The sequence below is a fragment of the Salvia splendens genome, chromosome 6, assembly GCF_004379255.2.
Source record: "Salvia splendens isolate huo1 chromosome 6, SspV2, whole genome shotgun sequence".
NCBI lineage: Eukaryota > Viridiplantae > Streptophyta > Magnoliopsida > Lamiales > Lamiaceae > Salvia > Salvia splendens.
In genome coordinates, this window is record NC_056037.1 from 11792041 (window position 1) to 11807540 (window position 15500).

Consider the following 15500-nt stretch of genomic DNA (forward strand, 5'->3'; position numbering starts at 1 on the left):
TCTCGCCGACAACTTAGGTTTGCAAATAACGAAAAATAACAAGAAGAAATAGGCGAAATTCTCCCCTCTTTATTAATTTCAGCGCCTATTTATAATCTAAGGACCCTAGGGTTGGTTCGACTTACGGGCCGGGAAAGAACCAACAAAGAAAACCCGACACGGAGCTTATAATTCGCTCGACCCAATTATTCTAATAATAAAATAAAATCAAATCAGAAAATAAGGAAAACATAAAAATAAAGAGTCCTAATCTACGAGGCCTTTCGCACGTCCTACTTGGGTACATAGTCCGCGAACCTCACCGGCGCCTTGGCTCGCCGGGCCGACTTCCTCTGCTCCCTCCTTTCCCTCGGCGACGGCCTCCCCTGCTCCACCGTCTCATAATTCTGCTCCGGGACCGAAGACTCTCCCGACTCGTCTTCCCCTTCAGCAATACTGGCCGGTCCCGTTTGTACGGGAGGGATCACCGTATCAACTCCCCCCTCGATAAGAACATCCTTGGCCTCAAGGATGAGGTGTGGAAAGCGGCGACGCACAACCTCCAACAGCTCCCACGTAGGATTTTCCCCATTGTCATCATCCCACTTGAGTAATGCCTCCTCCACCGCCGCGCCATCTCGCCATACCGTGCGGGTCCCTACCCACGCCAAAGGACGGGAAACTGGCCTACCCCGTACAAACACCGGCGGTAGTTCCACGGCCCCCGACGACCCAGCCTGTACGTACGGTCGAAGCAAACTAACATGAAACACGTTATGGACGCGACTTCCCTCCGGCAACTTCAGGCGGTAGGCAACCTGACCAATACGCTCACTCACCTCGTAAGGCCCAAAGAACCTGCGCGCCAGCTTAGAAGATAGAGGTCTTGCTACCGAGAACTGGCGATAATGCTGCAGTTTCAACAGGACCAAGTCCCCAACCACAAATTCGACATGGCGCCGATGTTTATTAGCTGCGTCGCGCATACGCTGCTGGGCCCTCTCCAGATTCGCACGCAAGGCCACAATCAACTCTCCTCGCTGTCTGATAAGCGACGCCACATCGGGCGGAGTGGAACGCGACGGTTCGGCCGCCACCAACGGAGGAGGGTCCCGACCATACAAGGCTTTGAACGGCGACGTACCAAGCCCTTCGTGGAAGAAACAATTCAACGACAACTCTGCCCAGGGCAAGAAGTTCACCCATTTGTTTGGTTTGTCCGCCACGAACGCCCGTAAATACTGCTCCAGACCACGATTCCGAACCTCTGTCTGGCCGTCGGACTGAGGGTGATACGCCGTAGTGAAATGTAGCTTGGTACCGCTCAAACGCAACATATCTTCCCACACATCATTTAAGAACACGGAATCCCTGTCCGACACCAAGGTTTTCGGGAAACCATGATGTTTCACCACCGTGTCGATGAAAAGGTTCGCCACCCGCAGAGCATTAAAATGTGGCGGCAGCGGGGCAAAATGCGCATACTTGGTCAACCTATCAACCACCACCATGATCGTCGTAAAACCCCGAGACTGCGGTAGGCAGGTCACAAAGTCCATCGACACGTCCTCCCAGACCTGTGAAGGAATAGGTAACGGTTGCAGCAATCCCGCCGGCTTCTGTGTCGAATATTTAGTCGTTTGACACTCCATACATGCCTCCACGAACTCCTTCACGTCATTCCGCATTCCTTTCCAATAAAATTGGGCAGCCAATCGCCGAAATGTCCTGTCAACCCCCGGGTGGCCCGCTTGCGGGGTCGAATGATGCTCGGCGATCAGGGGCACCCTTGCCGCAGACTCGGCCCCTATGTAGATACGTCGACCATGATAAATTAGGCCCGCGACAAACGATAAGTGAGCGGCCGCCTTGCCCGTTTCAATTAGCGCCCTCAGCTCCGACAATTCCTTCAAGGAGTCTACCTCAGCTAACAGGAGCTCGAAAATGTCTGGGACCGGATGGCCCGCCAGCGCCTGCAGCGTCGCCTCCGCCTGCGCACGCTCGGCCTCGGTTGGGTCCACGTCGCGACGGGACAGGGCGTCCGCGACCGTGTTTGACGCCCCCGTCTTGTATTCTATCCGAAACTTATACCCCATCAACTTCCGGGCATAGAATTGCTGATCCGGGGTCTGAATAACCTGCTGTAACAATTCCCTCAAACTCTTCTGATCACTGCGGATCACAAACTCACGCCCCAACAGGTACTGGCGCCACTTCTGGACTGCCTCCACAATGGCGTACAATTCCTTATGATATGTGGAGGACATCCGACGTCGCGGCCCCAGTTTCTTGCTAAAGTAAGCCAGGGGCCTTCCCTCTTGGAGGAGGACCGCTCCCACCCCAAAATCCGACGCGTCCGTCTCAATATAGAATTGTTTGGAGAAATCCGGTAACCGTAATATGGGTGCCGATGTCATAGCCGCTTTAAGAGACAGAAAACTCTCTTCAGCCGCGGGGGACCAGACGAAAGCGTCCTTCTTCAATAGTTCCGTCAAAGGGGCAGCTAGGGTCGCATAATGCGCGATAAACCTCCGATAATATCCCGTAAGCCCCAAGAAACCTCTTAGCTGCTTAATCGTGGACGGCGTTGGCCACGCGACCATGGCGGTAATTTTCTCCGGGTCGGCCTTCAACTGTCCCTCGGCAATTAGATGCCCCAAATAGTCCACTGTGGTGCTGCAGAAAACACATTTGGAAAGTTTAACAAAGAATCGATTAGACCTAAGAATGGTGAGGACCTCGTGCATGTGGCGCACGTGAGATTCCAGCGTCGGGCTATAGACCAAGATGTCGTCGAAGAATACGATAACAAAGGTGCGCAGCAGTGGGCGAAAGATGGCATTCATGGCCGACTGGAATGTGGACGGAGCATTAGTCAAACCGAACGGCATGACGAGGAACTCAAAATGGCCGTCGTGAGTCCGAAAGGCCGTTTTGAAAACGTCATCCGTGTGCATCCTGATCTGATGGTACCCTGAGCGTAGATCCAATTTTGTGAAATAACGGGCAGCCCCCAGCTCGTCAAATAACTCATCCGCGGTAGGTATAGGGAAGTGATCAGGCACCGTTGCCGTGTTCAATGCTCTGTAGTCAATACAAAATCGAAACGTCCCATCCTTTTTTCTAATAAGCAACACAGGAGAAGAAAACGGGCTCTGGCTGGGCCGAATAATGCCCGAGGCTAGCATCTCCTTTACTTGGCGTTCGATTTCATTCTTCTGGAAATAGGGGTAGCGATATGGACGCACACTGATCGGTTTGGAGTTCGGAAGTAAATGAATGCGGTGGTCGAACGGGCGGTGTGGTGGAACGCCTGTCGGGGTACGGAAAACATCCACATGTGAACGCAAAACGGACAAGATCATCGGGTCCAAGTTGGCCGGGAATGCCGTCTCGGCTGTGTCCGCCTCTCGGTCCTCCGTGCGGGGGACCGCTACTAACTCGAACATCTCCGCTTCCCCTTGCAACGAGAACAGGGTGGCGACGGTCTTGAGCGTGACCTGCCGGGCTACCGGTGGGGTCACCTTCAAACAAATGGGCACGCCGTCCCTCACAAACTCCAAAGTTCCATCGATAAAATCACTAGTCACACGTCGCATAGACTTTAGCCAAGCCAAGCCGAGAATCACGTCCGGACCATGGACCGGAAGGACGTGCAAGTCAATCACGAACACATGCGATTGGATCACCACCCGGGTTCTTACGCTCACATGCGAACAAACCAACGACGCTCCATTACCCACATACACCCGAAAGGGCTTAACCGCCGTGAGCGGCAGCGCGAGCTTCTGTGCGATTCTGGGGTGCAAGAAATCATGCGAGCTGCCTGTATCAACGAGGACAACCACCGGCTCAGCTCCAATAGTGCCGCGCAGTTCCATCGCCTCCGGTCGTTGTCTGCCGTCTAGCGCATAGATGTGCGAAAGATCAGCTGTTATCACCTCCTGTTGTTCCAGTTGGTCTTCCGGGATAACCGGATCCTCTGCCTCGTCCTCAGCGTCACCACCCATATAGGCCAAGAAGGGTCGCTTACACGCATGAGAGGGGCCCCACTTCTCTTCGCAATAAATACATACCCCACGTCGGGTGCGATCTGCACGCTGAGCTGGTGTAAGATGGATCACTGGCAGCTTCGCATATTCCGGCCCCCTGGCATAAACCGGTTTCGTCGCCGTCTGGGTCTGAACCGGGTGTTGTGGCCCAGCCGAGGGGGGAACCTTCTGATCCCTGGGGGGCCATTGGCGACGTTGTGGGCCGGATGGGGGTGTAGGTTTTTCGGTGCTGCCATCAAACTCAATTGCGAGAGCCATCGCGGCTGCCACCGAACGCGGATGCTGATGTTTAACCTGGCTCCGCACTGGTTGTTGAAGACCCGCTACATAAATAGGCAGGAATGTGGACTCGGGGACATTGGGAATCCGATTCCTCATTGATTCGAACGTCGCGTTATACTCAGCTAGCGTCCCTGTCTGGACCAGTTTCGCTATCAAGCCCAGGTAATCCTCAAAACACTGCGGATCAAAACGACGCCGCACGTCTTCCAAGAAATCGGCCCAGATAGCAACCGGGTTACTGGCTCGGTAGTTGAATACCCATTCTGCCGCTGGACCGTCGAAGAGCATAACCACATAGTGCAGGCGATATGCTTCGGGCATCATTAGGTGATCAAAATAATATTGAATCCTCGCGATCCAGTTTACCGCGTCAGAACCACCGAACCGCGGCGGCTTCATCTTCACATCCCTCGGTTCCTCCCATGCACGGTGACCCCCGTGATTATGCCAAGCCGGATTATCCCACGAAGTAGGCTGGCGATTTGCCGGGCGATCGAACCCAAGGCGGGTACCCAGCGGGTCCCACGACGATGCCCACCCTGCTCCCGGGGTTGAACCTGTCCCCAAAGCCTCCACCGGGCCCGAGACCGCCCCCGGAATCGGCATGGAATTGTTCGAAGAGAAACTTGCACATGTCCCTGGCGGCACCCATGGCTGGGCCCCTGCACGCAAGCCCTGCGTATGTGGGATAGCCGTCACAACCGCCTGAGTATGGATAGCCGGCGGAATCGAGCGAGGCAAGGCATCGGTAAACCAATGCGATGGCAGACCGTGGGTATGGGCCTGGTCCGATCGTGGCGGCACCAACCGACGATCAAAATCGTCCATCCGCGACTCAAAACGCGCCAAGGAAGCCAACACGTGTTCAAACATCGTGGCCACTGCATCCGGCCCAGGAGCGGCTGTCCCTGACGGAGACCCCGCGCTAACCGTTGAAGCGGGGAACCGGTTCGCCGGCAACCCCTGCGTATGAACTGCATCAGACGTGATTCGTTCCATGAGTTCAGTGAAAGCACCAATTTGTTAAGGAAGAACTCCCTAACGTGATGCAGCGATCGATTATTAGAAGTCCCGGGAGGCTAAATCCCGCCGACAACTTAGGTTTGCAAATAACGAAAAATAACAAGAAGAAATAGGCGAAATTCTCCCCTCTTTATTAATTTCAGCGCCTATTTATAATCTAAGGACCCTAGGGTTGGTTCGACTTACAGGCCGGGAAAGAACCAACAAAGAAAACCCGACACGGAGCTTATAATTCGCTCGACCCAATTATTCTAATAATAAAATAAAATCAAATCAGAAAATAAGGAAAACATAAAAATAAAGAGTCCTAATCTACGAGGCCTTTCGCACGTCCTACTTGGGTACATAGTCCGCGAACCTCACCGGCGCCTTGGCTCGCCGGGCCGACTTCCTCTGCTCCCTCCTTTCCCTCGGCGACGGCCTCCCCTGCTCCACCGTCTCATAATTCTGCTCCGGGACCGAAGACTCTCCCGACTCGTCTTCCCCTTCAGCAATACTGGCCGGTCCCGTTTGTACGGGAGGGATCACCGTATCAGAGAGGCACACTGATTATTATAGGTGGCGAAGGAAGGCTTGGTGCTATTTGGTTTCTACCAAAATATCCCATAACTACTTTCTAAATTTTCCATTTTAAAAACTAAGACATTACAATCTACTACTCCCTCCCTTCCTTAAAATTTGCCACCATTTGACCCAACATGGATTTTAATAAATGTACTCCCTCCTTTCCACTTAAGATGACTCACTTTTATTTTTAGTTTGTCCCACCCAAGATGACCTATTAATAAAAATGGAAACTCTTTTATCTCTACTTTATTTCCTCTCTCTTACTTTACTCTCTCCTCACAAAATAAAGCTGCATAAAATCCTGTGCCGCCCAAGGAATGGGTCATCTTCCTTGGGACATAGGAAATAATAGAAAGTGAGTTGAAAAAGTTAGTGACACGTGGATCCTACTTTTATATATTAGTTTTAAAATAAAATGTGAGTGAGAATGAGTTAGTGGAATGTGAGGTCCACTAAAAAAAATGGTAAAAGTGAAAGGTGACAAATTTTTAGGGACCGACGAAAAAGGAAATAAGGGTCAAATTTTCAGGGATGGATGGAGTATTTTTTTTCTCCCTCTCTCACTTTATACATTTTTCTCTTTCTTTCTCTTATTTTACCAACTGTGTATTAAAATTCTTTTATTTCAAAAGTTTCTCTTTTCAAAGACAAAGATAGTATATACTCTCTCTGTCCCAGCTAAAATGACACATTTTTTTCGCACTTATTTTGAAAAAATGATGATAAATAGTTAAAATAGAGAAAAAATAAAGTAAGTTAGAGAATATTATAGAAGACACTATCTTCTATATTATTATCTTTTTTACTTTATTTTCTCTATACTTTAACTATTTATTATCATTTTTCTAAAACACGTGAAAAAAAGGAACATGTCATCTTAGCTGGGATGGAGGGAGTAATAAAAACATATTGTTCTGATGTATTTTCAGATTTTGATATTAAATATACGTATTATTGATTACATTTTTATAAAAAAAATATAATTTTGAATTTTTAGAGGATCGAGTCAGTAAAAAAACTTTGCATTTTTGGATCGGTCAGATTGGGAAAAATTCGAATGCTCACCCCTAAATTTGAGGGAAAAATTGATATTATTCCGAGTTAAGGGTTTCCTTAATAGATCGTGTCCAAATTTTTCCTTAACATGTTAAGTTGTTATCAGGTTGACTTGATAACAATCCAATCCGTACAATTTGTGACCTCTAGAGAATTATCTTTTTTTAGTGTGAAATGACTTGAATCCTTACTACAAGAACACCAATTGCAGTTGGACAAAACATTTAAAAACAAATTTAGTAAGTATGACTTACTTAGTCCTTGTTTTTATCTTATTTTTTTTCTATCAATTTATTGTTTTGGCAAGTTTGTCGAGTTTCAATGTAAATAACGGGCAAAAATAAGATTTCCGACCACTCATTCAAGGCCATAAATTCATCTTCAAAAGAGAGCTTCCCATAGACATTTTACACTTTAATCAGATTTTTGAAAAGAAAGTTTTGTTTTACGCAAATTTTTGCAATAGTTCATAGAGGTCCACTCGGTTGAGTAAGTTAGTGCATATATTCTACTCGACCTAATAGGGTTTAAACAGGTGAATTTTGTTGAGATTTTGAAATCCAATATGGAAGTAAAAATTATTGTTCTAAAAAGTTAAATAATGTATTCTTCGCCGACATAGTTTAGGCCTGCTTCAATAAATAGCATTATAGGTTAGTGAAGAAAATATACAAAGAAAACTGCATGTCTATATGACAATTGACTACCAATCACTGTTTTTCTCCAAAGAATTAACGAGGTTCCTAAACCAAAATAAACCCTGTTTTTTCTGCTAGATTTGAAAGAAAATAAGAATTACAAAAATACCCAAATCACATAAGGATTATATTTGAAATTTTAAATTCAAGTACTCCTGAAATTAACCGTGAATCATAAATAGTGCAAAATTTCCTACCTTATTCCAGTCATGTGTGTTTATTTCGACATATTTCATCTGTGCCCTGCGAATATACGATGTTAAAATATGTGTTTATATGCTCAGTATGCATATATTTTGTACATAGTAGATGTACATTTTAATTATGTTGTAAGCACATTCATGTAAACATTTTGGCATGATAAACGATCAAACTATTAATGCATATGAACTCCTAATTTCATACTCCTAGTCCTACATTCATTGTAACATTTTGGCATGATAAAAAAAATACTCATAAAATGATGTTGTTACAACTAATTTCACGAAAATCAAAATATCAAAAGTAAAAAGATATTGTAAAACGTTAATCATAATAATCAGGACCCAATATTATTATCATCAAACATGCATGGAAAAATCCCATCAACTGTGGATACATGAAGTTACACGTAACACGATGAAGATAAAATTAATATCCTTACCTTTTCGCCTACAATAATAAAAGAAAATATGAAATGTATAACAAGATTAATTTTACTATATATACTATTACACTATTGTCGCGATTTATAATGTTAGTTATGATTCCACATATATATTCGTATTATTATTATTATTATTAACACTGTAATAATAGAATAAATGACAAAAAAAATATAAGTACTCCAACAAGTAATAAAATAAGAAATTTGTTCGGTTATGATTTGAGCAATTATTATATTATTATGGGTACGTTCTGCAGCCCGATTTGCATGTCATGCTGTTAATTTCAATCAAAGTTTGTTGAAAAAAAGTTTAGTTAAAAATTTGATAGCCTGGTCCCTAAACCGTAGCATGGTCCAAACGAGCTAATTAGCATCTTATCACTGTCATTAACTTTAACTAAAGATGTTAAGTAGTGATTATTGAGTGAATTAGTAAGGGTATCAGTCTAGCAGAATATGACGTCGATTAATTGCATATTAAATCTCAATCTTTCAGCATGCACGAGAGAAGCAGCAAAGTTGATGTTGCGATGTGGTAATAAGCGTCGGTGCTCAACAAAATTGGCAACCATTCTGGTACTCGCTAATAAAAAATTTTAACTTTACAAAAGATTATAAAATTATTGAGGATTCATTGAAGGGAGAGCTAAATTTATAAAACTTAATTATGCATACAAAACACTTAGATTAACACAACTAGCAACACTAACAATATAATTGCTTTTTTTCGCCATCAATCGGCACGCAGCAGCTTGGGCGCGGACGCAGAAAAAATGTTGCTAAGAGTTTTATTTGGACTTTTTTTTCTTGCAAAAATCATACCAATAAATATATTTTAAAACTGGTAGTCTCACTTAAAACTAAATTTATATAAGAACTTTTTTAGCAATATCAAAAAATTTCTTTCTTTCTCTAACCTCTTTCATTGTTTATTTACTTTATTTTCTCTTGTTAAACTCAGATGATTTCTCAAATCAAATACTTGAACTAAATTTGCATCGACAATTTTTTTTTAAAAAAAAATAGCTTTAAACGTTTTAAAAATAATTCGAAATTAATTACAAATATGGTTAGAAATCGTTAATTTAGTGAGAGCTTTGAATTCATTGATCTAATTGTGACCCCCCGCCCCAAATTCCTCTTTACACGAACGAGACCATAAATACATGGAGCATCATTGTACTCAATTTTTTCTTTTGATTTTATAATTTTTGGGTGTGTCCATCCAGGTTAGATAACAACACATCCATGTTCATTAGGGAAATTAATGGAGTATTAAATTGGGTATCTTTCTAGACAAATAGTGGTAACTTTTTGGTATCATAATTATTGATACAGAAATTCATAAACCTGTTTTAGTCTGTTCAAATCATGGCTTCGCGTGCCCGCATGCTAATTATTTTTATGCTCTTTCTCCCTTTTAAATCACTACTATTTTAATTCTCTTTTACTGTATTTTCCTTTCAACTTCAATTTTATAAAGTCCGCCTTTATCTCATTTTTTTCTTTTGCTTTTATTAATAAAACATACTTAAATTATTATGTAAAATACTATCGGAAACAATGAAGATTTATTATTATTAGATGTCAAAACATGGTGGCATGACAAAAATTTAGGCAGTGTCTTTTAATTATTGGATGATTGGATCCTTCCCAGCCCTTTTGATTTTTAGTTAAGTGACTTTTGATCCAAATTCATATTTTTCACACTAAAAATAAAATGTTGTAATCACAACACTATTTCTTTAATTATAATGCTTTGAAAGTAACACATTCAAAATACTTTAATTAAATTTCAAACCTCTGCCAGTATAGTATACGATGTGGTTTCACTGCTTATGTTGTGATGTTGTTAGTTTTGAAAGTTTTGTAATTACAAATTATGCGAATTGTGTTATTCTAATAATTATCATTTTTTATAGCTTTTCTTAGACTGGATTATCTATTGCGTAATTACACCGCATAAAGGTCACGAATTTCATACTAAATCTGACCATTATTTCTAATATTTTCAAATTCCTTCAATTTTTAGTCCGTAAAGCAAAAATGCTCAAGCCTAGCAAAAGAGTTCTACAAACAATACAACAACACATAACTTACCAAAAAAAGCACGCAAATGGTCTATCATCACACAATACTATCAAAGACAAAGTTCCATTTTCTAATGTTATTTTATTGGATGAATCAACGTCAAAAGATCCCCCTTCTTCGAGAATTACTTGCTCCCCTCCATCTTCTAATGTTATTTTATTCTAGAGAAAATGAAAAGTATGTACATCATGCTCTAAACCAAGTACCAAGTCGCCGAAAAGTTGTTTCTTCTCAAGCTCTCAATTCGTTTTAAAATTTTGAAACACCGAAAATCGTAGATAGTCCATGCAACTACCTCGAACAGAGAATTTCTCATGAGAGCTTCTAGTCAAATCCCATGGAATGGGGTTCCTAGCCAAGTGACAAATTGGATCTTTTGGCATGCATAGGAAAAATGCTCCAACGTCTACCACAATACGTCAGTATTAATACCACATGTTGTTTGAGAATATGCAATAACGTGAGCCACGATCTCCGGGTCTTTTTTGAAGAAGATGGATACATCCATCAATTAATTCAGTCCCAAAAAAACATAATTTTAAGAGGATAAAATTGCTACATGTATAAGAAAACATATTGCCATATGATACAATACATGTGTCCCTTTGCTTTACTTGGATTGCCATCATACAATATTGTTAGAAGATATGCAAAGATCAGTGAAGATATGCAAAGATCACTGAAGATCAATTACAATTATTCTTCCCCTAATTATAGCTAGGGTAAATCATGTTAATATCTTATCATATGTAAAATAGTCTCGGCCTATTTTAGGCGTGTACCTCTTCTCTTTTGTGAATATACGAGAATGAATATGATCTTTCCCTTCAACATAGTACCAGAGCAGAGGCTCAGAATATAGATTCATCATAGCCATATACTGTTTCTCGGCCAGAAGGCAGAGGACACCACCGAAACCTGAAAATGTCAGAAGAAGACGACGTTAAACCCGGCGAACTCAAACTCAAGGCAAGCAAGAATATTACAGTAGCATTCAAGCTAAACAGAAGAAATTATCCATTATGGGCTCGGCTAATGCGAGTTGCCATTGGGAGCAGACGGGCGTTAAGGCACATCAACATAGTGCCGGAACCCCAAAACCAATCGATAAGGAGTATCTGGAGTGGGAGGAGACCGATTTAGTGGTCTTCTCCTGGATCGTGGACAATATGGAAATCGAGATCGTTGGAGATTTCGCACATCATCAGAGTGCGAAGGCGATTTGGGAGTGCTTGGCCGTGACGTACCAAAGCACATCAGATTCGTATATGATATACGATTTAGAAGACAAGGCAAGCCGGATCGTCCAAGGGGACATGGACCTGGAAACCTACTGGAGAACCCTGCACGGAGTTTGGATCGAAATTAACCGATGCCAAACCAAGACAATCACCTATTGTGACAAGGGAATCGGTGAGTACCGAAATATAATCAATACCCGAAGGTTATACAAATTCTTGGCGGGACTGAATTCCCAATTCGAAGGAACTATGAGGGATATCCTCAAGGAGAGTTCGGTGCCACCAGTAGACGTCGCGTATGGATGGGTGAAACGGGAAGCCACCCGGCTAAAGATCATGCCGGCGACAAACCCCAACCCAACCGGCGCAGCGAATGGAGTAGGCCTCGGATTTGGAGCCCGGAACACAAGATTTCCTCCTCAACCGGCGCCGCCCCATCCCGGACAGAACCTCGCCGCCACCAACAACCGCCGCGGAGCAGCCAAAACCGACAAGACGAAACTATGGTGCTCAAACTGCGAGATGAACAAGCATACCCATGAAACCTGCTTCAAACTAATCGGTTTTCCGGAGTGGTGGGATGAAAATCAAAAGGGGAGGGCGAAATTGGCCATTGGAACGAAGGAAATCAGCGGAACCGAGGTTGTCGCCCGTGGGCGAGTCACTGACGGAGAAGCCACACCCAACGGCGGCGGCAGACGAGGGGGGAGGTTGGGCAAGCGGCGTTCGCCGGTCGGGTCGGAGGAGTGAAGAGCGGCGGACTCGACGAAGGAGGTAACGGGCTAGGGTTTCTAAAACCTAGCCCATATTATAACTTTAAACTTAATCCTCCAATTTCCAAGAAATTACACTCTGACCCCTGTATTATACAATCTGCCCCCCATACTTTGATTAATCCGAAAAAGAACCCCGTGTTGTGTGATGATTTATTTATTAGCCCCAACAGTTTTGAAATATTGCATAAACTACCTATTGCATGTGCGGTACAATATAAGTCTAGGGAAAAAGATGACCGGTGGATCTATGACCCATGATAGACAGGATTTTGTGAATTTTTGTGGGACCATGAAAAATCAGATACAAACTGCAGATGGAGAATTTACTTCAGTAGAGGGGAGTGGAACAATTGAGATCTCCCCGACGTTAAAACTGTCCAATTGTTTTTATGTTCCCAAACTGTCACATAAGTTGATGTCTATTAGCCACGTGACGAAGGAATTGAATTGTACATTACTAATGCATCCCAATTTCTGTGTATTACAGGATATCAGGATGAGGAGGATAATTGGGCGTGGCACTGAGCGCCAAGGCCTCTACTATGTTGATGAGATGGCTCACCAAGGCAGTGCCGCAATGCTGGCTCACGGATCTGCAACTCGAGACGCTTGGTTGTGGCACAGACATTTAGGTCATCCATCTCTTGGTAATTTTAAACTACTTTTTCCGAATTTTTCGCATCTTAAAGATTTCGATTGCGAATCGTGTGTTTTGGCGAAAAGCTACATACAATCGTTTAAGTCTACTGAAACTCGTGTTAAGAGTCTTTTTTGCACTTGTGCATGCTGATGTTTGGGGGCCCGCGCTCGTTACTGGTGATCATAGTTTTAAATATTTCTTATTATTTGTGGATGATTGTTCAAGAATGACGTGGGTATATTTTTTGAAAAACAAATCTGAAGTTTATGAAAAATTTGTCCTTTTTTACAAACTAATCGAGACTCAATTTCAGACAACTATAAAGATCCTTAGGTCTGATAATGGGAGGGAGTTTGTTAATCGGGAAATGTCAAAATTTTTCGTGGATAGATGGTTAGTTCACCAAACCTCATGCCCATATACCCCCGAACAAAACGAAGTAGCCGAAAGAAAAAATAGGATCATCATGGAAATAACTCATGCTTTGTTTTTTGACTCTAATGTTCCAAAATTTTTATGACCTAAGGCTGTTGCTACGTCTAATTATTTGGTGAATTGTCTCCCTACAAAAATCTTGAAAATGAAAACCCCGTTGCAGCTTTTGTCTTCACTAGCCGATGTACTTGAACCTCTTACCCTACCCCTTAAAATTTTTTGATGCTCTGTGTATGTTCATGTTCCCAAACACGAGAGAACAAAATTTTCCGCGTGCGCTATAAAGTGTGCTTTTTTGGGGTATGGAATAAATCAAAAAGGATATAGGTGCTTTGATCCATCGTCTAGGAAGATTATAACGACCATAAACTGTAATTTCTTGGAGTATGAGTACTACTACACCAATCTTAGTGGTCAGGGGGAGAGTAGAACTATTGATAGGTCAAGTGGACCCCTAAATTAGTTTGTGTCATCACCAAGTGAATCTGCTGCGGAACCAACAGAGACAGTTAGTACTGCCGCCGAGCCAGTCTTGTCGCCGGCAGAGCCTCCCCAGTCACCCACACCTGACCGTCCTCCTCCAATGATATCTGAGGTAACCACTGAAACTGAGGTCAATAGTACAAACATTCCTAATGATACTAATGCAGAACCAACGGAGAATGCTGCAATTGATGGGGACACCGGACAATACATACTTCCAGACAAAAGCACAAGGGGTATTCCACCCAAAAGATACAGTCCCAAGCGTATATCAAAGAAAAGCAGATATTCAGTGACAAATTTGGCAACGGCAAATCTGACCGAAATGGCAAAGGCCTTTATGGCTGCATTATATGAAGAAGAAGAAGAAGAGCTTCCTAGGACGGCAGAAGAGGCAATAAAAGTCCCACATTGGAGAGAATCAATGCTTGTAGAAATGAAGGCACTAATGAAGAATAAAACATGGGAAGTGTGTATGAGGCCTGAGGGATCCAGACCAGTGGGATGCTGCTCGGTATTCACAATCAAGAGGAAACCAGATGGGTCCATTGATCGGTACAAAGCAAGACTAGTAGCGTAAGGTTATACTCAAACCTATGGAGTCGATTATACAGAGACCTTCTCACCAGTAGCAAAGATGAATACTATCCATGTACTGTTCTCCATTGCTGCGACGAAAAACTGGCCACAACATCAATTTGATGTAACTAATGCTTTCTTGCATGGAGAGCTGACTCGACCAATCTATATGGAAGCCCCACTAGGATTCGATGGGTAATTCAAGGCAGGAGAGGTGTGTAAACTCAAGAAGACACCTTATGGTTTAAAGCAATCACCAAGGGCATGGTTTGGAAGATTTACTGAAGTAATGAAGAAGTATGGATACAAACAGAGTAATTCAGATCATACTCTGTTCCTAAAGAGGAAGGAAGGGAAGATCACATGTCTAATTATTTATGTGGACGATATGATCCTTACTGGGGATGATGAGGAAGAAATCGAGCAGTTAAGAAAGAACCTATTTGCCGAATTTGAGATGAAGGACTTGGGTCTATTGAAATATTTTCTAGGTATTGAAGTAATGCGATCCAAGAAGGGGATATTTATAAGCCAACGGAAGTATGTCTTGGACCTCTTGGCTGAGACAGGAATGCTAGACTGCAAGCCTGCAGAGACCCCAATGATGCAGAACCATGGTCTTCGACTGACTGAAGGAGCCGAACTCACTCACCAAACGAGATATCAACGACTAGTGGGTAAACTTATCTATCTCTCTCATACTAGACCTGATATTGCATATGTCGTGGGAGTAGTCAACCAATTCATGCATAAGCCCCAAGTTGATCACTGGGAAGCAGCTCTGAGAATTGTGCGCTATTTGAAGGGGACGCCAGGGCATGGGATTTTATTCGAGAATCACGGGAACTTGGAGGTGCATGGGTTCACAGATGCAGATTGGGCAGGGAACCTAAATGATCGAAAATCAACTGCAGGGTACTTTACCTTCGTCGGGGGTAATCTGGTGACTTGG